The sequence below is a fragment of the Petromyzon marinus genome, chromosome 13 (assembly GCF_048934315.1).
Source record: "Petromyzon marinus isolate PM22_M1 ecotype Great Lakes invasive population chromosome 13, UKy_Petmar_22M1.pri1.0, whole genome shotgun sequence".
Taxonomy (NCBI): Eukaryota; Metazoa; Chordata; class Hyperoartia; order Petromyzontiformes; family Petromyzontidae; genus Petromyzon; species Petromyzon marinus.
The window spans coordinates 603261-630106 of NC_133679.1; the positions used below are offsets into that span (position 1 = coordinate 603261).

The 26846-nt window shown below is 46.7% G+C and overlaps 1 protein-coding gene across 2 annotated transcripts in view; it reads left to right on the forward strand.

The window, feature by feature from the left end:
* The first annotated feature begins 312 nt into the window (after positions 1 to 312).
* LOC116942179 (uncharacterized) overlaps positions 313 to 26846 on the forward strand; it is a 45939-nt gene continuing 19405 nt past the window's right edge. Inside the window, exons 1-2 of one of the 2 annotated variants that reach the window (XM_032953801.2) lie at positions 313 to 527; positions 6725 to 6827. The gene's annotated coding sequence lies outside the window, so the exon portion shown is untranslated. Of the gene's footprint in view, positions 528 to 6724; positions 6828 to 15577; positions 16555 to 26846 lie in introns of those variants that run through there. The other variant, XM_076066748.1, reaches the window with a different exon arrangement.

Consider the following 26846-nt stretch of genomic DNA (forward strand, 5'->3'; position numbering starts at 1 on the left):
TAGAGTGGTGTCTAGTGTACTATAGAGTGGTGTCTAGTGTACTACAGAGTGGTGTCTAGTGTACTACAGAGTGGTGTCTAGTGTAATATAGAGTGGTGTCTAGTGTACTATAGAGTGGTGTCTAGTGTACTATAGAGTGGTGTCTAGTGTACTATAGAGTGATGTCTAGTGTACTATAGAGTGGGTGGTGTCGTGGGCGAGGCGGGACGAATGGAGCGAGTAAATAAATAAAAAAGGGAGCGCGACTATTATTAATATATTTATCTGTAGTTGTGTTTATATATTTATTTATGTGCTGGGAGAAGCGGCAGCGGCGGCGTCAGGAGGAGGGGGAGCAGGAGGAGCAGGAGGAGCCATTTTGTAGCTGAGGAGCGAGGAGGAGAGGAGCAGGAGGAGGAGGAGGAGAGGCGCAGAGAGCGACGGAGCGAGGAGGAGGCGGCGAGGGAGACGCGGGCCGAGCCCGGACACGCGGGGCCCGGCGAGACGCGGGGCGCAGCAGCAGCAGCGGCGACGACGCCTTTCCATGGGTGCGTAGCGGACCGTGGGGGACCGTGAGGGGTGCGTGGGGGGTGCGTGGGGGACCGTGAGGGGTGCGTGGGTGGTGCGTGGGGGGTGCGTGGGGTACCGTGGGGGACCGTGGGGGTGCGTAGGGGACCGTGGGGGACCGTGGGGGTGCGTGGGGGACCGTGGGGGTTCGTGGGGGACCGTGGGGGTTCGTGGGGGACCGTGGGGGTGCGTGGGGGACCGTGGGGGTTCGTGGGGGACCGTGGGGGACCGTGGGGGTGCGTGGGGGACCGTGGGGGTGCGGTGTGTAAACATTTCCACTGGGGAGACAAAGGCGGCCGGGCGTGGTGTTGGCCACCCACCCCCTCGTGTGCCGTGCCGGCCTTCATAGGTGCTCGCTAACAGCACTTGCCCCTACAGTCTGTTAAGGCTATATGGGGGATTTTTGTCTTTGTAGGGGGTGCGTAGGGGACCGTGGAGGTGCGAGCGACGTGACGCTGTGACACACCGCGTGAGAGAGAGCCGTGAGAGACGCGGGGTGGACGAGAGACGGTGGGTGGACGAGAGACGCGGGGTGGACGAGAGACGGTGGGTGGACGAGAGACGCGGGGTGGACGAGAGACGGTGGGTGGACGAGAGACGGTGGGTGGACGAGAGACGGTGCTGGGGTCGTGCTGGGGGGGGCGATTGAGTGCCAGAGACGCGGCGCGGTTCGTGCGACACCGCGACCCCCCCCCGCCCCTCCTCCTCGCATCGGCGACCGCGAAACGGGTTGAGAGTTGGAGGGGAGAGACGGGGAGAGACGGGGCGAGGAGGAGGGGGGGTGGTGGTGGTGGGGGAGGTGTTGAGAGACGGGGAGAGACGGGGCGAGGAGGAGGGGGGGTGGTGGTGGGGGATGTTGAGAGACAGTGCGAGGGCTGGTGGTAGTGGTGGGGGTGTTGAGAGACGGTGCGAGGAGGACTGGTGGTGGGGGTGTTGAGAGACGGGGATTGCGGTGAGAGACACGAGGTGGGCGCGTGCGAGAGAGGTCGGGACGCGTGAGGAGCCGTGGCTGGGGAGATGAGGCGAGGCATGGACGCGTGAGACAGAGACGTGGACGTGAGACAGCGACGTGGACGTGAGACAGAGACGTGGACGTGAGAGAGACGTAGACGAGAGACGTGGACGTGAGAGAGAGACGTGGACGAGAGACGTGGACGTGAAAGAGAGAGACGTGGACGAGAGACGTGGACGTGAGAGAGAGAGACGTGGACGAGAGACGTGTACGTGAGAGAGACGTGGACGAGAGACGTGGACACGTGATAGTCGGACGGGATGCGAATGCCATGGTCACGCGGGGTAGATCTGTGCGCGACGTGGTGCATGCGAGAGACGGTGCGACAACGTCGGGCTTGCGATAGAGGCGATGTCCCGCTGCCTGTGAGAGCTGTTCCGTGAATGAGAGACGTGTGCTGTGTGATAGAGACGTGTGATAGAGACTGTGCTGTGTGATAGAGACGTGTGCTGTGTGATAGAGACGTGTGCTGTGTGATAGAGACGTGTGCTGTGTGATAGAGACGTTTGCTGTGTGGTAGAGACGTGTGTTGTGCGATAGAGACGTGTGCTGTGCGGTAGAGACGTGTGCTGTGTGGTAGAGACGTGTGCTGTGTGGTAGAGACGTGTGCTGTGTGATAGACGTGCTGTGTGATAGAGACGTGTGCTGTGTGATAAAAGACGTGCTATGTGAGAGAGATACGGTATTGTAAGAGACGTGCTATGTGATAGAGACGTGTGCTGTGTGATAGAGACGTGTGCTGTGTGATAGAGACGTGTGCTGTGTGATAGAGACGTGTGCTGTGTGATAGAGACGTGTGCTGTGTGATAAAAGACGTGCTATGTGAGAGAGATACGGTATTGTAAGAGACGTGCTATGTGATAGAGACGTGTGCTGTGTGATAGAGACGTGTGCTATGTGATAGAGACGTGTGCTGTGTGATAGAGACGTTTGCTGTGTGGTAGAGACGTGTGTTGTGCGATAGAGACGTGTGCTGTGCGGTAGAGACGTGTGCTGTGTGGTAGAGACGTGTGCTGTGTGGTAGAGACGTGTGCTGTGTGATAGACGTGCTGTGTGATAGAGACGTGTGCTGTGTGATAAAAGACGTGCTATGTGAGAGAGATACGGTATTGTAAGAGACGTGCTATGTGATAGAGACGTTTGCTGTGTGATAGAGACGTGTGCTGTGTGATAGAGACGTGTGCTGTGTGATAGAGACGTGTGCTGTGTGATAGAGACGTGTGCTGTGTGATAAAAGACGTGCTATGTGAGAGAGATACGGTATTGTAAGAGACGTGCTATGTGATAGAGACGTGTGCTGTGTGATAGAGACGTGTGCTATGTGATAGAGACGTGTGCTGTGCGATAGAGACGTGTGCTGTGTGATAGAGACGTGTGCTGTGTGATAGAGACGTGTGATAGACGTGTGCTGTGTGATAGAGACGTGTGATAGAGACGTGTGCTGTGTGGTAGAGACATGTGCTGTGTGATAGAGACGTGTGCTGTGTGATAGAGACGTGTGCTGTGTGATAAGAGACGTGTGCTGTGTGATAGAGACGTGTGCTGTGTGATAGAGACGTTTGCTGTGTGGTAGAGACGTGTGTTGTGCGATAGAGACGTGTGCTGTGCGGTAGAGACGTGTGCTGTGCGGTAGAGACGTGTGCTGTGTGGTAGAGACGTGTGCTGTGTGGTAGAGACGTGTGCTGTGTGATAGACGTGCTGTGTGATAGAGACGTGTGCTGTGTGATAAAAGACGTGCTATGTGAGAGAGATACGGTATTGTAAGAGACGTGCTATGTGATAGAGACGTTTGCTGTGTGATAGAGACGTGTGCTGTGTGATAGAGACGTGTGCTGTGTGATAGAGACGTGTGCTGTGTGATAAAAGACGTGCTATGTGAGAGAGATACGGTATTGTAAGAGACGTGCTATGTGATAGAGACGTGTGCTGTGTGATAGAGACGTGTGCTGTGTGATAGAGACGTGTGCTGTGTGATAGAGACGTGTGATAGACATGTGCTGTGTGATAGAGACGTGTGATAGAGACGTGTGCTGTGTGGTAGAGACGTGTGCTGTGTGGTAGAGACGTGTGCTGTTTGGTAGAGACGTGTGCTGTGTGATAGAGACGTGTGCTGTGTGATAGAGACGTGTGATAGAGACGTGTGCTGTGTGATAGAGACGTGTGCTGTGTGATAAGAGACGTGTGATAGAGACGTGTGCTGTGTGATAGAGACGTGTGCTGTGTGGTAGAGACGTGTGCTGTGTGGTAGAGACGTGTGCTGTTTGGTAGAGACGTGTGCTGTGTGGTAGAGACGTGTGCTGTGTGGTAGAGACGTGTGCTGTGTGATGTGTGATAGAGACGTGTGCTGTGTGATAGAGACGTGTGCTATGTGATAGAGACGTGTGCTGTGTGATAGAGACGTTTGCTGTTTGATAGAGACGTGTCCTATCTGAGAGAGACGTGTGCTGTGTGATAGAGACGTGTGCTGTGTGATAGAGACGTGTGCTGTGTGATAAGAGACGTGTGATAGAGACGTGTGCTGTATGGTAGAGACGTGTGCTGTTTGATAGAAACGTGTGCTGTGTGATAGAGACGTGTGCTGTGTGATAGAGACGTGTGATAGAGACGTGTGCTGTGTGATAGAGACGTGTGCTGTGTGATAGAGACGTGTGCTGTGTGGTAGAGACGTGTGCTGTGTGGTAGAGACGTGTGGTAGAGACGTGTGCTGTGTGGTAGAGACGTGTGCTGTGTGGTAGAGACGTGTGCTGTGTGATAGAGACGTGTGCTGTGTGATAGAGACGTGTGCTGTGTGATAGAGACGTGTGATAGAGACGTGCGCGGTGTGATAGAGACGTGCTGTGTGATAGAGACGTGTGCTGTGTGGTAGAGACGTGTGCTGTGTGGTAGAGACGTGTGCTGTGTGATAGAGACGTGTGCTGTGTGATAGAGACGTGTGCTGTGTGATAGAGACGTGTGCTGTGTGATAGAGACGTGCTGTGTGGTAGAGACGTGTGATAGAGACGTGTGCTGTGTGATAGAGACGTGTGCTGTGTGATAGAGACGTGTGCTGTGTGATAGAGACGTGTGCTGTGTGATAGAGACGTGTGCTGTGTGATAGAGACGTGTGATAGAGACGTGTGCTGTGTGGTAGAGACGTGTGCTGTGTGGTAGAGACGTGTGCTGTGTGGTAGAGACGTGTGCTGTGTGATAGAGACGTGTGCTCTGTGATAGAGACGTGTGATAGAGACGTGTGCTGTGTGATAGAGACGTGTGCTGTGTGATAGAGACGTGTGCTATGTGAGAGAGACGTGTGCTGTGTGATAGAGACGTGTGCTGTGTGATAGAGACGTGTGATAGAGACGTGTGCTGTGTGATAGAGACTTGTGCTATGCGAGGGGGGAGGCCTGTGTACAGTGTCTATTTGGCGCGCAGGCCTGCGGTGAATGTCAATTGCACTGTAGCAGCAGTGGCGGCGGCGGCTTTGTTACTTCTGCTGAGCCACTGACGCAGCCCCACGCATTCCACTCCACGATTCTCACCCACACAGACACACACACAGACAGACACACTCACAGACACACACACTCACAGACAGACACACAGACACTCTCACACACACAGACACTCTCACAGACACTCTCACAGACACTCTCACAGACACTCTCACAGACACAAACACACACACAGACACTCTCACAGACACACACAGACACTCTCACAGACACACACAGACACTCTCACAGACACACACAGACACTCTCACAGACACACACAGACACTCTCACAGACACACACAGACACTCTCACAGACACACACAGACACTCTCACAGACACACACACAGACACTCTCACAGACACCCTCACAGACACACACACAGACACTCTCACAGACACTCTCACAGACACAAACACACACACAGACACTCTCACAGACACACACAGACACTCTCACAGACACACACAGACACTCTCACAGACACACAGACACTCTCACAGACACACACAGACACTCTCACAGACACCCTCACAGACACACACACAGACACTCTCACAGACACCCTCACAGATACACACACAGACACACACACAGACACTCTCACAGACACCCTCACAGACACACACACAGACACTCTCACAGACACTCTCACAGACACAAACACACACACAGACACTCTCACAGACACACACAGACACTCTCACAGACACACACAGACACTCTCACAGACACTCTCACAGACACACACAGACACTCTCACAGACACCCTCACAGACACACACACAGACACACACACAGACACTCTCACAGACACCCTCACAGACACACACACACAGACACTCTCACAGACACACACACACAGACACTCACACAGACACCCTCACAGACACTCTCACAGACACACACACACAGACACTCACACAGACACCCTCACAGACACACACACACAGACACTCTCAGACATTCACTCTCACACTCTCACGGACCCTTACCCTCACGGACACTTCCACAGAGACCCTCACGGACACGAACGCCCTCACGCTCTCGCCGAAGCCCTCTCACTGGGATGAAAGTTTGTGTTGTTGTTGTTCTGCGCGGGGTGGCCATTCGTGACGACCCAGACTAATTACGGCTGCAGGAGTTGGTATGCAGCGTGTGGTGTAATCTGGCGTGTCATCGTGTGGAGCGGTATGGTGGAACACACTATAGACTTACAGTCACACAAAACTGCGAAATTGAACAAATTATCACATTCTCGGGTTTTCTGCGTGTACTCTGGTTTCCTCTCGCGCCAAACACCCGCGACGTTTGGCGAACCATCCCGACGCTGTGCCCTGCTGAAGCACACACACACAGGCACACACACACACACGTGTGTGGTGCACGCACACACACACAAACACAGGAGAGTCACTGCACAGCACTTCTTCTTCACACTGCAGTGCACAGAAGCGACCCTCAGCCGCTGCTCTACTGCTGCAGTCCACACTCACCCAGTTCAAAAACTCCTCCACGGTTTGCCTAAGCAAACGCTGCTGGGAACTGCCTCCTGGATGTGTGCACGGTGTGCTCGGGGCTGGGGTGGTGGAAAGTGCCCTCCTCGTCCGCGGTGCGTACCCTCGCTGCCGCGTGCTGTCTCTGCTGCCTATGGGTCGTGATGTCGCTGTCTCTGCTGCTGCTGCTGCTGCAGGGCATGGGAGCAGCTGCTACTGCCGCTGCAGACGCAGCGGGGCGACGCGGACGGGCACGCCGTGCCCTCTCCCCCGGCTGCGGGACGCCTCCTCACGCACCTGGTAGGTGGCGCCCCCTCGTGGCACTCGCCCCAGTGGTGGTGGAGTCACGACGTCGCTCAGGGGGGGCCCCTCCAATCGGTCAGGGGGGGCCCCGCCAATCGGTCAGGGGGGGCCCCTCCAATCGGTCAGGGGGGGGGCCCACCAATCGGTCAGGGGGGGCCCCGCCAATCGGTCAGGGGGGGCCCCGCCAATCGGTCAGGGGGGGCCCCGCCAATCGGTCAGGGGGGGCCCCGCCAATCGGTCAGGGGGGGTCCTCCAATCGGTCAGGGGGGGCCCCGTCAATCGGTCAGGGGGGGCCCCGCCAATCGGTCAGGGGGGGCCCCACCAATATTGTATTTGTCTCGTGCCTAGGCTATTACATAGCGCGGCTCCTCTTGCCTGATTACATCGTTAGGCATTCTCATTTTAAAAAAGCGCGTTTTAAATAAGTGTTTTGTTGTTTTACACTGCTGTTGTTGAAAACAAATCTCATTGTGGTTGTCAAAGGGGGCCCAACTCGTAGCTTTGGCCACCAGGGGTTGGGGTGAGGAGCCCCCCTGCCTCTGCCCCCCACGCTCGCTACGCCGCCTCCACAGACCTCCAACCCCTCACCCCCCCCCCCCATGGCCCTGGTCCTGACGAGGCAAAAACACCCTCGGAGATTAAAATAATAAAGATTGACCCCCACACCACGATTCGGTGAATTGCCACGATTGCAGGTCTCTCATTGATTATAATCAATGATCGTTTTTTGCTATTGTGGTACACGTTGAGTCTATAATAACGGCGGGGGCGTGCGTTCAGACTGACTCTTAGTTGAGCAGCATATGGAAATCGCAGCCTTGCCACGAGCTTCAACCTAACTCAGACGCATTCGCAAAGTGGAGTCTTAAAAAGAATGCCGATGGAAGCGATTGATGTGGGCATGAGCTACAGTAGAGACAGCATTGAGTCGGGGGTGCGCACTGCAGCTAACACTGGCAGAATGCTTTAGGTTGATAGAACAGTAGATTGTTACTTCATTTCAGCAATTTAACCTCGTTATCTACTTATGTTAATGCTGTTGAAGTTCATCGGTGTATCATTCACGGTGTTGGGGGTGGTTTGAGTGGTGGCATCAGACTGCGAGACGAGAGCGGCTGTGGTGGAGCCCGCACACCATTACCTCCGTGGCGTCAGCTTCCTTCACTTCAAAAGAAAATCCTCGGGAGAGCCCGTGGATATCAGACAAACTTAGGCCGGTTGTCCCCGAAAGCAATAATTGGTTGTAATTGAGGCATTAATGTATTAATAGACACAGTGTAAAAAACGCTCAAACAACAAACATAATGTACAGACCTTTGTTGATCCATTGCTGGATGAAGTGTGCGTCAGTCCACATGGCGTGTGTGTGTGTGTGTGTTTGATGGCACTTCTCACTTGTCAGGATGGGGCAGTGAAGGGGGCAGGGCGTGCTTTGATCGGTTCGGATATCACTTGCCACTTGGCTGGGAATTGAACTGAAGGTCGCCAGGTTAGTAGAGCATTCGCTTAACCACTGCGCTTCGTAGGTTGGTATAGCTCCGGTAGCTTGTTTCCATTCGCCATTAATATATTCTTCCACAATTATCTACTTATCTTATGTTATATTTATATTTTTAATGCTTTCCAACTCGGGTTTAAAGTGGGCAAACACATGTTGGAAACCGCTATGAAATCCATGCCATGTGCACGATGTTCCTTGTTGTTTACTTAACATTCTGTAAATATCACGGCTGTTTGTTTTCCAGATCATTATCAGTTTGTACATTTTTTTGGAATGGAGTTATTTCATAATGTACTTTCGTTTTAAATAAGTTAAGTAAATATATGATCAAGGGAAACGTGGTAAATGATAATTTCCTAATTTGGGAGTTTTTTCAGTCTTGGGATATGAGTTATCACCTGGGAACGTATTTTTACCGTTACCTTTGTTGCATTATTTTTACCGATTGTAAATTGTTATCATAATGTATACACTGTATTTTTATTTATTTAGAAAGTATGATAAACATGTAATGTTTACAAAACTGGTGGTTTTCCAGTAATGAAAGTGAGGATAAACCCGGTATAACATTATGGCGCTTTTACGAAACCGTGGAAGTGTGTTTGGCACTTGCAGGCCTTAGAGTCGTATCCTTAGTCGTGACTCTCGCTCGGCTCAGGCTTCAGCCGCTCAGTTGCTTCCAAAGAAACGCGAGCGGCTCAGCCACGGCGCTTGGCTCAAGCTCAGATCGTGGAAATGTTGAGCGTGGCTGGGACAATGCTCAGAGCTGGCTCAAGTTAAGGGCGAGTGGCTTTTGGGTCGGCTCGCTTGTGCCGGAGCCAAGTGTGTTTGCCGAGCCACGGCTGAGAATACGGGACCTTGTGAGTGTGGGGGAAAAAAATGTGTTCCGAATAGAGGTAGGTAAATAAAAGTGCGTTCATATGGCAAGGCCCTGAAGTGATACATGACGTGATTCAATTCAAAAGGGGTGTGGTCATAATGAGGGCAATACTGCAGCATGTTGGTTGGGCAGATCTCCGAGTGAAATCTGCGCTAATAAACATGGATCGCGATGAAGTTGCGCTTGATGGGTCACAGGGGAGGTACAGGAGGTTGGATGAACAATTCCCTTCGTCTAAAGCGCGTGTTCAAATGCTGAAACCACTCCAACAGGTTTTGCCAATTCAGCGATTGTCATCAGAGGCCGAGCTCACGTGCCTTATCACTCGGTGATGCGTGGTGAATGTAAACAAGGCAGTTGTGAGTGCATTGCACCACGAATCTGGCTGTATAGATATATCCCAGCTCAACTTAAATCGCATTTTGTCTCTCAGGTAAAAAAATATATTTCTGTAATTATATTTTTTGTGCAAAAAAAACAATTGAACCTGAACTATTATTACACACTTATCGAACTTGCCGTGTTGTCTATTTATATTCTGTCGGATCTTTGACGCTTAATATCTTCGGATCTACGAAGCCTCACGAGCTGAAATTTTCTACACACTCGTATCGCGTGACAATTCAATATTTCATTTTAAAAAACCTGTTCAGGTCCCGCTGATCCTGGGCTATTCGTATTTTTTAAAACGAAATTTTAATCACTAATCCTCCGTCGTTTAAACACCCCCATTTTTGAAATCTCGAATGGTCACGCCCATCTACGAGAAGAAACGTCTCGTCCAATCAGAGCGTGTGTTGGGGGAGCCTCTAACCAATGAGAGGCGTGCAAACATCGCCCCCTCGTCATGGCGCCGGAGCGGCCAGATGTGGTTCGCAATTAGCGCGAGACCAACAATTAATATAATTACAATTGATGTCATATTTACATAATTATTATTGTATTATGTAGTACAGTAGTCCCTCGTTTATCGCGGGGGATAAGTTCTAAAAATAACCCGCAATAGACGAAATCCGCGAAATAATCAGCTTTATTTTTTACAATTATACATGATTTAAGGCCGTAAAACCCCTAACCACACGCTTTTATACACTTTTCTCAGACAGGCATTAACATTTGCTCACATTTCTCTCTTATTTAAACACTCTCAAAGTTCAAACTTTCGTAGATTTAAAAAAATAAGTACAATATTAGTAAATGAAACCAAAGATAAAAACCTGTTTTCAAGCCCAAATATTTTTGTAAATCTGGCTAGCCGAACGCATTCTGTACTCCCTTAGCTAATCAGGACGCAGAACACATGTGCGGTTCTCCCTTAGCCAATCAGGACGCCGAACACAATGCGCGTTCATACTGTACGCAGGAAAAAAAAAGCATGCAAAATTACACAAAAAAATCCGCGAAACAGCGAGGCCGCGAAAGGTGAACCGCGTGATAGTGAGGGACAACTGTATTATCATTTGCTTTGCCACGCCTGTTCCGACGCACGTTGGGGAAACATGGTTATGTTGAAGTTGAGCGAGCAGGTGAGAACCATGATTATATTTTACAATTGTTTTACAATTTCAATTGTAATTGCCCCAATGTCCATATTTTGATTAATAACATTTTCAAAATACGAGTGATATAAGGCTTTGAATGAAAGTGCTAAATCTATGCACGTTGAATTCGGTCTCGCGATATGCACTGTTGTCCATATGCGTGGATTGTTACAGTGAGGGAAAAAAGTATTTGATCCCCTGCTGATTTTGTACGTTTGCCCACTGACAAAGAAATTATCAGTCTATAATTCTAATGGTAGGTTGATTTGAACAGTGAGAGACAACAAAAAAAATCCAGAAAAACGCATGTCAAAAATTTTATAAATTTATTTGCATTTTAATGAGGGAAATAAGTATTTGACCCCTCTACAAAACATGACTTAGTACTTAGTGGCAAAACCCTTGTTGGCAATCACAGAGGTCAGACGTTTCTTGTAGTTGGCCACCAGGTTTGCACACATCTCAGGAGGGATTTTGTCCCACTCCTCTTTGCAGATCTTCTCCAAGTCATTAAGGTTTCGAGGCTGACGTTTGGCAACTCGAACCTTCAGCTCCCTCCACAGATTTTCTATGGGATTAAGGTCTGGAGACTGGCTAGGCCACTCCAGGACCTTAATGTGCTTCTTCTTGAGCCACTCCTTCGTTGCCTTGGCCGTGTGTCTTGGGTCATTGTCATGCTGGAATACCCATCCACGACCCATTTTCAATGCCCTGGCTGTATATGTGCTATCTTGAGCAGGGGGACCTTGTGGGCGCTACAGGATTTCAGTTCTTCACGACGTAGTGTGTTACCAATTGTTTTCTTGGTGATTATGGTCCCAGCTGCCTTGAGATCATTGACAAGATCCTCCCGTGTAGTTCTGGGCCGATTCCTCACCGTTCTCATGATCATTGCAACTCCACGAGGTGAGATCTTGCATGAAGCCCCAGGCCGAGGGAGATTGACAGTTCTTTTGTGTTTCTTCCATTTGCGAATAATCGCACCAACTGTTGTCACCTTCTCACCAAGCTGCTTGGCAATGATCTTGTAGCCCATTCCAGCCTTGTGTAGGTCTACAATCTTGTCCCTGAAATCCTTGGAGAGCTCTTTGGTCTTGGCCATATTGGAGAGTTTGGAATCTGATTGATTGATTGCTTCTCTGGACAGGTATTTTACACAGGTAACAAGCTGAGATTAGGAGCACTCCCTAGAGTGTGCTCCTAATCTCAGCTCGTTACCTGTATAAAAGCCACCTGGGAGCCAGAAATCTTTCTGATTTAGAGGGGGTCAAATATTCATTTCCCTCATTAAAATGCAAATCAATTTATAACATTTTTGACATGCGTTTTTCTGGATTTTTTTGTTGTTGTTCTCTCACTGTTCAAATAAACATACCATTAAAATTATAGACTGACCATTTCTTTGTCAGTGGGCAAACGTACAAAATCAGCAGGGGATAAATACTTTTTTCCCTCACTGTATATCATTGCAGTCTGTATGTCTTACTGTCTTTCATACTGTATAGTACTTCTAGATTTGAAGTATCATACTTAATGATAGCAAATAGCTAATTAAACGCCTTATACATCTCGTATTGTTTAAAATTTCATTTCACGACTTAGCAATCGGCGCGATCGTAATTCGAATTGTAATAGCCGTAATGCGTGCTATCAATCTTTAATTACGTAGACTGTTGTTGTGTAGATTTGAAGCTTTCATGACTGCAAGGATTCATACTATGGTTTTTTCGGTAAAGTCACGTAGGTAAAATAAAATAAATGAAAACAACTAAATTAAATCACGACGTTTCGGAGGCAACACAAGCTTCCGTCTTCAGATGGAACAGTCACAGCAAAATAGCTGTATCAAGTGAAGAGAGCTCTAAGAGACCCGAGATTATATAGACAGGTTAAGGGGGGGGGGGAGCCAGGAAGAGCCGTGGGGGGGGGGGGGCTAAGTTATACAAACATAGACACAACTTCAACCGAGAGGATGGTTATAATTGAGCAATCATTGGAAAGATGTCATCAACCATGTCAAACTTTAGCTGCCTTATAATTGTACAGCCATTTCCATTTCTTCCTGTTGGTTGCGCTCGTTTTCCATCAGCGCTCGCCATCGCCTCTCCGTCCTGTTGTATACTGCTCTTTTTCCATCATTTAATATCCATAAAATATTTACCGATACACCTATATATTTTTTAATGAATAAAACACATAAGAGCATAGTAAACTGAAAAACAACACGCAAGCCAAAAAGACGCCTTGTCCTCCCGTAGCGTGTGAAAGCGGAGATAAGAGCGTGCTAACGAACTCGGCAGCAGACCTTGGCAATAATTGGGTTAGGGAAATTGCAAGGCATGATCACACAGAGCGTTGATACTAACACTGTCCACCTTATAATTAAATTAAATAAATAACAGGCTCCAAGGACAACCTCAGCACGGGCCGCTTTGAAAAAAACAGCTGAGAGCAAGCTGCAAGGTGACGTAAGCGGAGCCGAGGGTCGCCGAGAGTTCACAGTAGCCACAGACAGAGGTAAGTCTAAAAGATCATCCAGTTACACCGCATTGCTTGAAAGTAACGTTAAAGTTCAAAATTCAACACCAGGAGTAGGCTAAATTATTGATCCTTACGCTCGCTCCAATTGTAAACCAGTCTACGAGCTACATCGATGAATCATTGCCCATTTAAAAATCCAATACTGAATGTTTAGTAGTTAGTAATTTCTACATAACCTGACAGAAGCATATGACAATCAGAATTTTTCCTAAGTCAAAACGAATTATCTAACCTCCGGACATAAGAAAATAATAATTCAGGGTTCATTTACGGTTAGAGAGGAAAAAACCGGAAGAGAGGCCGGAGGCAAGGGTGGAAGGGGCCTGCGGGTGCCCACGTGAAGCTGGCCTCACGCCAAAGAAGGCAGACGCCTCGTCTTCCCACAGCCAGCACAAGAAATAATTGCTGCCCTGCCTCTGACACCACGGAGCACGAGCTCCGACCTTCAGAGGCATACCTCCTGACTGAGGATATTGAGAATAAATGATAACAAATGATAACAAATGATAAGCTTATACACGGAATGACGGAAATTAATGAGGAGCCTTGAGATGCATGGCGGTGTAGACCGGATAAAGGCGCAGCCCTGAAGCGAGGGCGGGAGAGACCCCAGAGGGTGTCTGTGCTAAAGCTAGCAGTTGCACGATAATGGGGCAGAGAGTGTGGGGCAGAGACTGAGACAGACAGCGAGAGAGTGGTGGACCGAGAGTGCAGCAGAGACTGAGAGAAACAGCGAGAGAGTGGGACAGGGAGTTTCAGTTAAAGGAACCATGTATAATTTCATACAGCGTTAATGTTAACGCTATTTGCCATGAGCTATGTCCCGCTGGCATGGCCTTGCAGATACTTGAGTGATGTTAAACCGAGGGCCAAGGAAAAAGAGGGTCTCCCAGCCGCCTTTGTCTCCCTGCCGTACATGATGAGAGTATACATACGCTTAATGGAGCACCTTCCCTGGAGCTAAAGTCAAGCGCCACTATGTAGGACTATGATGGAATAACTGTGATGAATTAAAAAAAACTTAACCATTTCCTTGTGCGTCGGGGAAGGTCACATACGGACGCGGGGCTCGAAGCGGAGAGAATATCACCTCCCTCTAGATCAGGGGTCTCAAACTCAACTTACCTGGTGGCCGCTGGAGGTAGAGTCTGGGTGAGGCTGGGCCGCATCAAGTATTCAAAAAAAAGTACAACTGATCCAATCTTCTCAATCTTTATTAATACCAGTTCAGAAACGTCGTGAGAATTTTATTGTGTTATTTTATTTTATAAATGTATTATTTTATTCTCATTCTACGTGACTTTACCGAAAGAACCAAAGAAGAGTTAAGAACATAAACGGTTCTTCAGAACATAGGCTTCTCTTACCTACTCCTTGCTGCCAGAAACCTGGCAGCGCTTCCTCTTCTTACACAGCTGAGCCACATTTGGCTTGAGGGAGGAAGCAATTGAGAGCCTCAGTATGGCTTGAAGATGCTCATCAGTAAGTTTGGACTTGTACTTTGACTTGTTAAAGTTCATGGTGCAAATGAGCTTTTCACACAGATATGTGCTCCCAAAAAGGCACATGGTCCGCTTGAACATCCTGGAAAGCTCAGGGAAGGTGGGGGTGATATATTTACATGTTTTTATACCAATACCTGAGTATTTGGGATCTTATTTAGTATGCCCTTTCTATATATTCTGAGAGGTATTTGAAAACTTTATCATTGTTCATAGCTTTTTTTGAGCACTTCGTTTTTCTTATCATTGTTAAATTCATCAATCGTGTTCTCTCTCAGGTGTTTATACCTTTCACATTCATAAATAAAGTGATCTAGATTTTCTTCTTTTTGTTTACATCCTACATATCCTTCTGCTCTACCACATCTCTCTGAATGCCATTGAGCTAACTCTGGTGTCCATGTTACTCCACCTGTCTTAATTCTTAACATCAAGTGCATTGTCTCATGTTTTATATCTTTTAATTTCTTGCTCTTTTTGATTAAATTGTTCTTGGTAAATTCGTTTTCTTTTGCGATTGCACATATCTGTCCTTTTTTCTTGTCTTTGTTTCTCTTGTAATACTAATCTATAACTTCTTTATAATATTGAGGTTCTAACCACCATTTGGCTTTTGTTCTTGCCACCCACCTCATGCTATTTGCTATCCATGTAATTATTTTCCCTTTCCTATTGCAACACTCTGTTGTCTTTATTAGGTCACTGATTACTCTTGTTGAGTCCGCCCACTTCCTAAGTCCTCTGTACCTTGCACTGGGTGACAGGATATATTTTCCTTCCAGTTGGTGTCACTCCGGAATCACGTTTCAACCAAGTGACTAACGTTGCTAATTCGCGTTGGCTAACTTGTCAACAAACACCGGAAGCTGTCACGAGCCTGAGCTATGGTAAAAAAGATATAATAATTAAAAATAAATTAAAAATTGATGTCAAGTAGGGGGCACAAAATATCGTTCCGTGGGCCGCGAGTTTGAGACCCCTGCTCTAGATTGTGCAACCCAGACAAAGACGCCTTGAGACGATTTGTAACACCTGTTGTTTTTTTGGTGGTCTATGGAAAGAGGAATCAGTAGAACAATGCCGTAAATGACGCACACAACGACACACATACACAAGGACACACATACGGACGCACATACGGACACGCGCTCCAGACCACGACACACCGCTAAATCAAAAGAAGCCCCACCTTGGGAGGAGTCAAGAGGAAGGATTTTGGCATAAAAGAGGACGCTACAGCATTGAAAACTCAGTTCGGGGGAACTCATCAACGGAGTTCCTCAACGGAGCTCCTCAGCTCCTCAGCTCACCAACAAGGAGCTCATCACCTCAACTCAGTTCGTCCGGAACTCAGCTGAGTTCGGCCAGCTCATCGGAGCCGGCCCATCGGGGCTCAGCTCATCGGAGCTCAGCTCACCAACAGCTCAACAGTTCGGCCGGCTCATCGGAGCTCGGTTCAGCTCGGCTGAGCTAAGCTCAGCTCGGCTCATCAGCTTGCCGACAGCTCATCAGCAGCAAGCGGGCAAGACCCGCTTGGCAGCTCAACGCATCCCTGCAGGATATCAACCGCCGCCGACGCGGAGGAGGTCTCTGCCGCCCGCCGGAGTGGCGAGGGTCGCTGTTTAGCGACGGGGCCGGACGACGAGACCACCGCGCACGCTGCGAGCGAGCTGTGGGCGCCATCTACCGACCGAGCTCTGCAACTGCAGCACCGTGTCAACTTGTCAGCTGCGTCAGCCGAACCAGAATCGACAATAAGGTTGTTCTAAAGTTATCTTTGGTTTCAAGAAGAGTTGTCATTCCAAGGTGGTACATGAAATATCAACTGATTCGTGAAAAACACTGCTGCCATTGAGTTACGAAGCAACTCAGTCGTACGTTTTTGTATTTTCTTTTCAATGGCATACTCTTGACAATGAATCCATTATTTGTGCCTTTGAGAATAATAACTGTTTTTGATTGTCTTTTTTGTATGAACATCGCCTTATAATCTTTAAAGTATCTTTAATTACTGATCGCCGCACGTACTCGTGTACTCTACAGAATACTCAGCTGTTCCATGACCCAATGTGTTAACAACGTGGTAGGGATTGCCTATGTATCAATGAATGAGCATCCTGGAGTACTGTGTGGCCGATTTCAAATATAATAATTCATAATAGAATGTTAAGGTTTTTGTTTAGAATAGCTTGCATGCATGTTTTAACGACTCTCACTAACAACAATCGCGTTATGCGGGGGGAAATGTCAAAGTGAAACCACGCAGTCATTGATGAGACTGTTTTGATACTGTGTTGTAACTCCAAGCCGAGAGTTGCATCTTCTAGCGTTAAAGTTTAGTTAGAAATACAATTGATTAATGCAGAAGTGGTCGTGTGATTCTTTCCTATAATTTTTGCATAAGGACTGTATCCTGCGATGAGATATGAACTTGGGGACCTAAAAAAATAAACACACTAATCCACTCAATAAACGTTAAAGCGAGAATAATTGCATTACACTGATCGATAATACGAGGTGAGACAACGAAGCCGAGTTGACACTAGCATAACTGCATACGATTGATATTCTTTGCTAAGAATATGAATTACTGCAGTCACGAAAGCTTTAAATCAAAAACTGCATACGATTGATTGCATTATCCCGATTGATAACCCCACCTCGTCCACGAGGCGGGGCCTGATTATCATAAAGGTTGTCCTTAACATAACCACACCCATCGCACAAATTAATCCGATTGTCTCTCGAATTAGCATAGTTTAGACGCATAATTACACACATTAACATAATTTCGGATAAATTATGCAAATTTCATTTGATTTTCATTATTTTCATCAAATTTACACTCACCACATATACAACAGTCCCCCGAACCCCCTGCAGCATAACAAAAGGCGGCTTAACTTAGCTCCCCCCCCCACGGCCCTTCCTGGCTCCTCCCCCCCCCCCCCTTAACCTGTCTATATAATCTCGGGTCTCTTAGAGCTCTCTTCACTTGATACAGCTATCTTGCTGTGACGGTTTCCACCTGAAGACGGAGGCTTGTGTTGCCTCTGAAACGTCGTGATTTAATTTAGTTTTCATTTATTTGATTTTACCAACGTGACTTTACCGAAAAAAACAGAGTATGTTGTGTAGCCAATGTGCATGCTTTCATTTATTGTATGGCCATCATTGCTATCTCTACAGGGTCATAAAATAAGTAAAACACAAACTTTTCAATGCGCACACTTTTATTTACACTCAGAAGTACAAAATAAATTATTTTGACCCCAGAATGAATCGCATTTGATGTGCTGAATGAAAGTGCGTGGCTTGCATAAAGAAAATTAAACATCGAAAGGACGCCACCCACTTTTAATCAGGACATAAAATGTGATTAATTATAGGGGTCATAATAATATATTTTGTACTTTGAAGTGCAAATAAAAGTGTGTGCATTGAAAATCTTGTATTTTTTAAACCATTTTTTTGTTAATGAAAACTACTTTTTTGTGCACAATTATCAAAGGGGGGCAGTGGTTGGGGCACTCCCCCGACACTGACAGCAGCTGGCCTTCTGCCAACGCATGAACTAAGGCTGTGTACTGTATCATCTCGATGGGTTATCTATCTCACCTGGCTCTAAATAAAGTCCATTGACTGAGCCAGGGATGTGTCCGGGCAGAGTGTAGACCGCTACTCCTCGTGTGCTCTCCGTCGTTTGTTCACGTCCGGCCTCCTATTCAGCCTGCACGTTTAAATTAAAAGCACATGGCACTCAATACTGCGGTGAATACTTTTTTAACGGCTGTACTGAAAATAGTGATCAATATTCATTTATTATTAAAGAACCCTAAAATATGCAGTGCCAAAATGCTAAATGGCAACGTGAATTAAACTCTTTATCCACTCTCTATTGTCTGCTCCATACCCCTCAATCTGCAGAAAATCCGATTATCCGCACATTTATTCTGTTACCTAGAGATAGGTTGGCTACATACGGTGCGAAAGAAGTTGTACATACAGATACGAGGCGCATGCCGTAACTGATGGCAAATGTATCATATTATCTGCAGATAGCCACAAGTTATCTGTACCGACATTCAGTTATTCACGAGCTAGCTTGTTAGCCCATCCTAGGACGGAAGCTGTAATATTAAAGATGTAAATTAACGTTTTATTGTGTGATTGTGCATTCTATTAGGAAATGTAGCACGTACATTTTTTCTTAACTTATTAAATTAAATTAAGGACTTTGGAAGATTTCTCGGTATACGATATTTTGTGTGAATCTCTTATCACTGTTCAAAAGGTTTCCCTGCAGTTGGCTATCCTTGATTAAAACTTTGATCCGCTGAGGATATTTAGATCTAGACAGAGCCACGTACAACTGGCCATGGGAAAAAGCGGGTTCATTGAGATAAATACCCAAATTTTCAAAAGTCTGACCCTGCAACTTGTTGATCGTCATCGCATACGCAGGAATTGTCGGAATTTGTCGTCGTTTCAGTACGAAAGGAAGAGTGACATCACTTGGAGCTTAGTCGAGTCTCGGGATGAAGACGATTTCGCCTTGGTTGCAAAGGCAAACAACAATCTCTGTGACTTCATCATGGGACCTCCTTTGCCAGTAGCCAAAATATGAGAATAGGTTTTCCACTTTTTTCTGGCAACAAAACAGGTGTTAGGATGTTAAAACAACAAACTGAAACCTTTTTCAAGTTTGGTGTTTTATCGCACATCCCTTCTGATGTACGATAGCTCTTTAGGTGTCTGATTTGTATTTAAATGCAAGAATTATTGCATTTCAGTTAGCTGTTTTGTTGTTCTTGATATTTTTTGTTCCTAACTTTGTCTTGATCAAGTCTTATCAAACGGTTGCTCGTACTGGGTTGTTTTTAAGTGTGCACGCATATTTCACTCGTGAAGTGTATCGTGATTTCATTTTGATTGCTGGTCTCTCTTCAAGAAGGGCCGGTGGAACCACCACGTGGTACATGGCTCATCTTCGTGCTCCTCACTCAAATGTGAGATGGAAATATATGTTTGTTAAACATCTTTGGTTTCTCTTGATTTAGTATATCTAAGTTTAGGTACGTGGTGTTATAAAACCTTTTAGCTTCATAAAATAATAAATTTCTGTCATCCATTTCCTCGGCCTGTCACCACTTACACAAGTAACATCAATGTATTTCTCACATTAACGTTGGTCAAGTTTGTGCCTCCGATTGTACGCTTTGATGATCCAAGAACAAACACCGACTTCTGTTACATATGGGATTGGCGATAGCGGCTTTGACATGCAGAGAGGAAGTGAGTTTTATGCAAGTGCTAAATTCCTACGATGTCACTTCTCATCTGCCGGTTCTGCCTTTCGGCGACACTACCATAGCGACTTCCGCAGAGCGTATCCCCTGTTTTCAGCGTTGTTCCAACGTCACATTTCCACATTCGTGTGGCAAGAGCAATATTGTCCATAGGAAGACAACCACTTTTGACTTTCCACAAAGTCTTACTTTTCTATAGACCCTGGAAGAGACCCCCTGAAGCGATGAAGTACCGGGTCGAATTTTGGCCAGGATTTGAACTTGAAAGCTTCCGATTGCACGCTGTGTGCTCTAACCACTGTTGCCATCAGGCCCGCATGTAATACAGTGTTGTAATTGCTCGTGCATGTGCCCTCTTTGAGCTCACTTGAAATGCTTTTTCTTAAAATGTGTAGTGACGTTTTAGTGTCTAAAGCTTAAGCGAAATTGTGCACCGATGTTCCATGGAATTCTCCCGAAGCGTGTACCGTAATAGATACAGCCTTCTTTATGGAACCTGCTATGTCTGCACCCATGTTCCATATTGCACTACAGCATTATGACATTGTAGACAATTTCAGGCCATCCTTTAAACCCTTAATACCCCACAGGCTACTGCATACCATGAGCAACGTGAATATAAGAATGGCTACAAGCAACATCACGTGGTTAAATGTTATTGTCCCTGTTTGCTTCCATTGTGTCCCCACTTCAGCCTGCGTTCGTTCTTTTCAATCAGTCCATGGGTAGAAAGGCTTTCTAATCTTGAGCATATTTTGCTCTGCCTCCTGAAGCTCGATCTTTCTGTTTTGCAAAACGGACACAATTGAGTTATGATAATAGATCATGGCCCAAGTGTGTTGAATAGTGCAGGCCTGAGACCCGTCCCTCCCTTCTTGCCTGGATAGATGGGCACCTAGACCTCGCACGTACCAGGCAGAGGAACTCGCCTGCTGAGCCTATGGACACCACAGCAATATTTAGATATTGGAGTGTTTGATACAAATGTGACGATTAGAAAACTTGTGAAACAAGTCGAGTGTGTACTGTACGTGTACCTTTTTGTCCATCCACTGCTGGATGACGGCCTTCTCATGTCGTGCTGGTCATGGGGGTTGTTTGACCATATTTCAACCATGCTGATCAATGTGTATTAATGACAGTGGGGATCATATACCTTGGGGCATACATGAACAGTACAATTGATTTTGCTGCACTTGCCCTCCACCGATCACCTTACAGCCCTGTAACGAAGAGTGTATTACTGCACTTGATAATGACCGATTCGTACACTCTTATTGTAAAACGTCTGCGTAAAAATTACTTGTGCAATGATTTGAGGTCACCGATCGATTCAGTAATGGTTCATTTTTGTCTCATTCATCCTGTCGAAAGCCTTACGTCTAGTTTGTGCTGTCTCATTCATTCAGCCTAACCAGGCACTAACTTCATTTTGTGACATCGAAAATAGAGCAGTTAAATTCTCAGACGCACGATTAAATTCTAGTATCTTAAGCTTAAGAATCAGTTGTAATTGATGAGCGGATGAATTGTTGAGCCTAATTAAAGTAAAGATTTGGAGTGTCATATTGCAGACCTCCATGCAACTTGCCCCAAGCCATGGGTTAAAGGGAAAACACAGACATAGCCATTGTCGTGAGCAGCATTATCGCGCTAGAGGAAAGGTGCACTGTTTGCCTTCCGCTCTAGGCGATATCACGTTGTTGTGTCTGACAGTTCCTGTACAGTGTTCCAGCCCTCACTTGTGGCCTACACTCTAGTGATCCATTTATCCTATTGGTCGTTACATTGTGTTTGTTTTGGAATGTTTTGTGTCCTATTTTGTGCACGATTATACCGCCTTTACTATTTACCATTTCGGTGCCTTTGCACAAAGGAGCGTTGTGCGCACTTGCGAGGGCCGGACTGGTTCCCAATGCACTGCACTTTCCACGTGGAGCCCTCCGTCGTTCCGTTTACCAACTACGACTCATCCTTGAAGCTTGCAGCAGAACATTCTGGGTCACCGAGTCTTAAGTTCAACCCTAAATTTCCCAGTCGCTCCTCCACTTAATAAAACGCTCGGCAACTTTTGACCTTGTTGATGCGAATGTAAGTGGTGGAGGGAGCTCGCTCGCTTCATGTCACACGGAAGGCCAACCATGACCATGGATGGTCTCCTACTCCTGAGAGCGCATCTTACCTTCCACGAGAAACATTCTTTTGTTAAAACGTCACTTATTACATTTCGATGAACCTTGCACAACATCTTTGCAAAAATCGCTTAACAAACGTTTATATTTTATGCTTGCGCGCACGATGGCCACATGTCCAGGAGCTAAATGTTGAGGTTTGTCAGCCACGACGAGAGGGCTTCGGGAGAGAGAGTTGGTGTAGCGTTGCTGTTCGCCCTCCATTGAAGCAGCGCAGGCCACACTGGTTTACTTTATGGTCCGTAGTTTGGGTTGCATGGCCACAATAGCGCCGTTGTGGCTTGTCTGTAACGTTCAGGTCATGCAGGAGACGTGCGCAGCAGCCTGTTGATGATCTGAAGTGGTTGATTGCTACACCAGTTTGTTCGGGGAGGAATGTCCAAGCCCTGAGGGATTGGAGACGTTGGGGTCTCGGACAATGACGTGTTTATTCTGGATGTACGCGTTGTATGGCTCGAGACCTTACAGACTTGTATAGAGTCGTATTCCAAGGCGCTTTACAGCAATTGTTCATAAGATCACAGTGGTTGAGATAAAGAGTGCGGTTATTAAAAGTGGTGGTGTAGTTATGTTACGACGCGATACAAATTGTCGTAATTATTATATTAGACATTCTGATATATAAGCAGTATATATCAGTAGAAATGCTTTTTGTTAACCAATAAGCTGTCCTCATATATTGCAGCATACCTACATTTTCACAACGTTAAAGTCTCTGTGATTGTAAACGGGAGCAGTCTTCTCAATTGATGCCAATGATAAAAAACAATTATTTTGCCATGGCCTGCATAAAACATGTTGTGTGTGGGTCTTTAACATAAACATTACAATATGTTATAGTTATATTTAGTTTGTATGTTGCACGTGTGATTGTTCGATCACAAAAGTAACCGTAAAGATTCATCAACGATAGCATCGTGATTATAACTTAGAAGTTATATTTAAATATACAGTGCTGTACTGTTTCTTGGAGGCAGTGTGGTTTGAAATTTATTTTACGGCAGTCAAATAAATACCCGGGCTGCTTGATGAGACTTTACAGAGCTGACCTTGCTGCCAAAGTTTGGCTTTGGATCGCGTATCTGGTTTTATTCATGAATAAGAAACAGAATTACTGCGCCGTGACTTTAAAAGGCCAAATACGAATTCCATGTGTGGTGTTGTTTGCCGAAAATAGGACGCAAATGTTTTGCTTGTCGTTTTTCAAATCCTTGAAAAAAAATGCAATGTTCATGAATTGTTATGAAAGTCGCCTTTTCATAAGATACTGCAGTGGGCCACCTCTTAGCCCTGTTGGGAAGTGGGGCAACTCACTCCTTGGGCTGCCACTCCTTCACCAGTCACACCGCCCCGCCAACTCCGATAGCGAGGCCGTGGTAGTTGAGCAAGTGGGAGGGTGAATCCGTCCGTCTGTGCGGAACTTTTGGGTACTGTACCGAGAAACCGAATGCACGATCAGAGAGAGTAGTACTCAGGTTTCCTCCCACATGAATGCACAGTGTTGTTTGCGGTTGAATAAATGATAATAATATTACTCGCTACATTGAAAGTAAATTATTTTACTGTTATTTTCCAACGCATAGAGGTGCACTCTCTGTCACAGCTGCATTGCAGCTGCAGCCAGCCTCTTCACAGGGCTGAGTGTTGACAAATCTCAGCGATGTCTCCGTTGTTTTTCTGCGCTGTTATACGAACATTAAACATCTTTAATAATACCGTACTATAAATCCACTCTGTCAGATGGCCCAGAACATGCCTGTTTTGACAAACTTCCAGTCCCACGATGGCCACTCAAAGGTGTTTATCTACAAATGCTGCGCTGAAGAGTGAGTTTCTAAACCCAACTTTGAAAGGTGCGCCCTACCAGCTTGCATACAATTTGGCAAAGCGAAACAATGACTTTCAGACTGTCACCGGATAGGCATGCGACTAATTTTGTAATGACAGTTTCATGACATCAGCCTTCAATAATTCGAACAAAAAGAGCTCCTTGCTCCTTCAAAATAGCCAATTCGTGTGTCTCCTGTGCACATGTTGGAGTAGGTGGTGATGAGTGGGATTCAATAAGGCCCTCTCCCCAAGATGCCACTGATAGGAGTGAGAGTGTACGCCAGAGTGCACGAGACGTGCGCGCGTGATGGGTGGTAGCGGTCAGACATCGGTGGTATTCTGGTACTGCGGCTCGGAAATGCACAGGGCCCGTGCTAAGGGTGGTGCCCGACTGGGCCCTGCACCACCTGTCCCCTTGGGTGGCCCACTCGAGTTGAGTCTCCTTGGCGGTGTCTCACTGTTGTGCTGTCCCACCCACAAAACACCTCTCTGGCAGGAGCCGTGCCTCTAATTCCCTGCTTGTGGCCAGGTCGCTTATTTGATAGCCAGGTCGCTTCTGGAAAATAAGTTAACTCGGTGGGCTTTTCCTGGTCGGATGAGGGATGGTTTAGTTTTATTTGTATGTGTTTGGGTGATGTTTTTGTACCTTTCTTGTACTTTGCACTACTATCATGTTTTTGCATTCTTTGTTGTTGTAACGTTCTTACGTCCCGACTGGACATCTTTATAGCTCATGGGATTCCTCCAGTATAAATAAATATTCTGATTATAGTGGGAGCGTGAGCCCGTCTGTGCGGTCCTTTTGAGTTCTATACAGAGAAACCGCCTGCATGATCTGCGTTAGCCAGCAATATGTTCAGGAAGTCAATTCCAATGTCGATGTGTGCTAGTCACGAGAGGGCATCCGCATAGAGAGTTTGTGTAGTTTTTGCTGTTGAAGGGTCGCAGACGACACGGTCCATAGTTTGGGTGGCATGGCCACAATCGCATTGTGGCGCTTGTCTTTAATGTTCCATTCGTGAAGGAGATGTACTCATCGGCCTGTTGATGTTCTGATGCGGTTGATGGCTGCATGTAATAGAGACAGAGGCACAGTTTCAGCCACGTGCCTGTAGGAGGAAGTACAGAAACAAGGTTTTGTATCTGTAGTGTTTGAGTATTCTCTGCTCGTTTGCCTGGATTTTGTCCATGTGCTCAGGATTCCTTCCACATGACACAAACGTGGCACTTGATGAGGAATTTACCAAGCATCCAAAAAAGCGCTTGGCTGAAACTCTTAACACCTTTCTGAAGAAATGAAATCATACCAACTATATACAGCACTGTTTTTTATGAATAATCTTAAAATAGGATTGGTAGTGTGCAGAAGGTGCGGGTGCTGTGAATGGCTCTCTGTTGTGCGTCATCGTGTGTGCTCCCTCAGGCTGCTCCCTCTCTTGGCGTGGTGTTGGCTGGCAGTGTTTATTTGCACTGTACTAACGGCACACATCCCCGTACATTTGGCTCGTTAATGAGACGGGCAGCTCCTTATAAATGACAAGAAATCCCGCGCATGTTCATGGCTTCTGTAATGCTTTCCCACGCGTGTTTGTCATTGGAAGTATTCTTTGGGAAAAATATCTTGAGTGCATGCGGTCTTTCGTGATGTACGGATCAGAAACGCGGATATTGGCAAACACATTGGAACAAGAGCTGAATGGTGCGCTGAGAAGCATTACATTGACTTGGCTCGGAGAGCATATGCAGGTTACAATAATTGACTTTACAGAAGTAATTGGGCTTGGGCAGTGTTGTATACGGCCCTTTTTCCACAATAATAATGCAGTGTTAACTCAAGGACAACGGAGAGAAAGAGAGACGCCTTTGTCTTCCCGCAGCGCGGGAGAGCGGACAGAAACCGACGCCAAGAAATTATTGCAGCCACCTGCGCTCACGGGAAAGCTAGGACTCCGTAAACAACACTCCCCCAATTAATTAGACGAATGGCATACCCCGCGCAGGCAGGGAGGGGGCGGGGGGGATATTCCTTACAACGAAGGCGTCAGCAAACCTCAGCAAACAAATTAAGTTGAAGAAATTACAAGGCATAGTCACACAGAACATTGATACTAACACTATTCACCTTAAAATGACTATGCCCTTGCCCGCTACCCGACCCCACAGACACCAAAGAGTGCGAATTCCGACCATCGAGAGGCTTACCTCTTGACTCAGGATATCGAGAATAGAACGATAATAAATGATAAAGCTTATACACGGAATGACGAAAATTAATAAGGGCCAGGATAGCGGGGTGAATCACAACCTTGTTGAACATAAAACAAATAATATTTGAGTGATGGTAAACCAAGGGCAACGGAGAGAAAGAGACACCTTTGTCTTCCCGCAGCGTGAGAGAGCAAAGATAGCACCAGAAGGCAGGTAATTATCACAGGCTATCTGTGTTCAAGGGAGAGCTAAACCTAATAAACAATGCACACACCACACGTGCAAGCAGAGAGGAGGGGGCGTGGGTAGAGATGCCTTGGAATATGCAGCGTATGTCAGCAAAACCCCAGGCGAGCAAGTTTTAAGTAAAAAAAAATCACAATACATAATTTCATACATAACATTAATGTTAACGCCATTCACCGTAAACTATATTCCGCTTATATAACCTTGCAGACACCAAGGAATACGAATTCCCAGGATCAAGAAACCTACCTCTTAACTAGGATATC